Source organism: Schistocerca serialis, chromosome 8 (assembly GCF_023864345.2).
Source record: "Schistocerca serialis cubense isolate TAMUIC-IGC-003099 chromosome 8, iqSchSeri2.2, whole genome shotgun sequence".
Classification (NCBI taxonomy): Eukaryota; Metazoa; Arthropoda; class Insecta; order Orthoptera; family Acrididae; genus Schistocerca; species Schistocerca serialis.
The window spans coordinates 272,477,298-272,480,628 of record NC_064645.1 but is presented as its reverse complement, the minus strand read 5'-3'; positions in this window follow the sequence as shown (position 1 = coordinate 272,480,628).

Below are 3,331 nucleotides of genomic sequence, written 5' to 3'. Positions count from 1 at the left end.
TTTGTCTGAGTTCATTTAAACACTCTATACATTATTTCTGTGTTATGATTCCACTGAACTCTGTGATATAATCATCTAATGATGTGAGCTTTACATTTCCAAGTATTTTTTAAAAGTGTCTGTGTCGTGAAGTAAACATTTTAAACGTATGAACGCAACTCAAAACCACTTACTGACATAGACATGCATGTTAGAGTGCTGCATCCAGCACAGGTAGGTATGCTGGCAACAGATCGAATCCGCAAGGTGGATTAATGACTAGAATCGGCATTCCCGTTAGCCTGGATGTGGTTTTTAGCGTTTTACCACAGCCCACTATATGAACACTGGGCTCGTACCCAAGTCCCATCTCAGTTGCACGATTCACAAACATATAGAAAAACTTTCACTCACTTCACATGAATAACACCACACACATACAGTTGTGGTATGTATGTTCTGTCACAAGGGATAACAGGGTGACGATAAGAAGGGCATCCGACCACTCCTTAAATTAAGCATGCTAAATCCATGATAACCATGCCTATGCTGCGCTGATGTGGATTAAAGGCACAAGAAAAAGAAGAAAAAAGAAGAAGAAAGTAGCTCAAAAACAAATTGTCTCTATGGTCGAGCTAGGGAATTTATGTATTGTTACATTCTTTGCTCTGTATATCGTTAAAACAACAACGAGATCTTCCTTCAGTCCTTATTGTTTTGGCTATTCTGCCAGAAAATTAAATCTGCGCATATATCTCTTCAAGTTTCTTCCCGTTTCACCACATTTTTGTAGTCTGGACAACATGCATCACATAAAAAAAGCGTTTCCATGCACAAACTCCAAGAGCCCTTCTGTTTCATCCACCTTAATAATAATAATAATAATAATAATAATAGTAGTAGTAGTAGTAATAATAATGTCGTGTGGCTCATGAGGCTGCTGCTGCAAGTCTTTCAGCTGGACGACTTGGGTGACTTGCATGGTCCCAGTAACACTACCAGGGGAAAGCGAAGCTACAGTTCAATGTGTATTTTGAAAGATGATTGTTCCTGGGGTTGTCCACAACGTTGAAAGATAAAGGGCAGGTCCAAAGATTAACTGATAAATTTTCATGGTCTGATTAGGATTCGACTGCATGATGTTTAGATTTCCAGCCAACTGCTTTAGCCATTACACCACTGGACTTGATTTTTTCGCCGTATATGAGGTTCATTCAAACTGCAACACCTCCAGGTTTTTTCTCAGGGCTGGAAACAGAAACATGCAGTTTATTTTATAATACGTTCGCATTCGTTGCGAGAACATAACAAAGATGGCAGCACTGCACAGCACACAGAAATCAAATGGCTGCGGCGAGTGCAAGAACTGTTTTTGATATTTAAAATGGTGGCGTTTTCGTTACAAGAACAACATGTAATCATTCATTTTCTCCATTTTAGTGGTGTGACAAAGATTGAAGTTCATCGTCAGTTGAGTGAGGCATTTGGTGATGGTGTCATGGACGTGTCTAATGTGAATTCATAGGTGCGACAGTTCAAAGCAGAGCATCATGTGACAAAAAACCAAGACAATTTCGGTCACAAGCCAACGTGTTTGATGACATGATCAAGTGAGTGAAGAAAGTTGTTTTGTACGATCACTGAATGAGTGTGGAACACATTGATCCAGAGTTGTTGTTGCCATTGGATGTGTGTACACAATCCTGCTTGAAGATCTGCAGTATCCTCCAGCTGGGTGCCATGACTGCTGATGGACGACCAGAAGGTTGCGTGTGTGGCATGTTGCCAGGCAATAACGACGACGTGAATGGGAATTTCTTTTCATCAATTGTGACAGTGGATGAGTCCAGGAGGCCTTTTCTCAACCCTGAAACTAAGCCCCATTTTCAGTATCCAAAACCGCCCTCACACTCACTGTTGCTGCTAGAGCTCTGTGTCATACAGTACTGCCATCTCTGTTGTACATTTACAGTGAGTGCGCCCGAGTTATAAAGCAAACTGTTTTAAAACAAAATGTTTCTATCTGTTTCCATTTCTGAGAAAAGAAATTGAAGGTGTTGTAACATGAATGTATATTGTAGTACACACATGCACAAAGTGTAATTAGCAGCAAATCACAAGCTGTCTGCTTCCGCTGTGGACAAGAGTAAATTGGTGTGGTCGCTCTCCTCCTGTTTGATCTAACCTATGTGAAGTGCAATGCAATACAGTGCCTGCAGGATTTGTCTGTGGGGTTGCCAGTTCCATGACTGAAGCACTGAATTGTCATATTGAATGTGATACTAATTTGTTTCCCAATAATAGCGAACCACAACAAACTCTCTCAAAATTGTCATCCCCCCAGTGATTTTCTTTATTATTACATGGAAAAAAATTCTGTAATGTTGAAATAACCTTGCGGAGCTGTGTCAGTATCTTATAACGAATATTATGAGCAGATTATTACTTACATTTATCTGAGAAAATAGACTATGCTCGATAAAATCATTTATTTAAAACACAGTGCATGCTAAATTAAAGGAAAAGAGACAGTAATAATGACAAATTGTTACATTATGTGGTGGTACACTTTCAGTAATTATCTTTGTGTACATCACATTTCGACAAAGTACATGCTAAATTGAAGGAAAAGAGACAGTAATAATGACAAATTGTTACATTATGTGGTGGTACACTTTCAGTAATTATCTTTGTGTACATCACATTTCGACACAAATCGATGGGATATAATTACAAAATCACTAAGCCACCTTTAAACCATCTATCTCTCATTACTACTGTATACATTATAAGATCGCATAAAATGAGGTGGTCGATGAGCAGTGAATGCATTCTGATTCTAAGCACTGTATGAGTGGGTTGGATATATTATCCTATTTATGGACAGAGATCTAGTTTGAAAAGTAGGAAATCCTTGGTTATATTTTGCCTGTGAATTTAATGATACTGGTTTGCCAAAAATGTTGAATGGTTACTGGCACAATGTTTCAGCCTTCTTCTTTAAAATGAGAACAAGGTGGCTACATTATTTTAAAAATTAGCTGTGTTATTGATGTGTAAAATTACTTCTTTGAAACTGTGACTCATTGGGGTGTAAATGACACATCCCAGCTAACATCAATTTTAAAGATATGATCACTGTGAAGAGGTCTTGAGTGATGAGTTAAATTTTAATCTTGCATGTGAGCTGTACTCAAACATGATGGGATATGTATTGCACCTAGCCGAGGGTTGTCTAAAGGAATAATTGATTGTATGCATACTGTTAACAACAAGTAATCTGTTAAAACAGGTACTATATAGTATTATCAATTAGCGAAACGGAAAAAGAAAACTGTACATACCATATTTA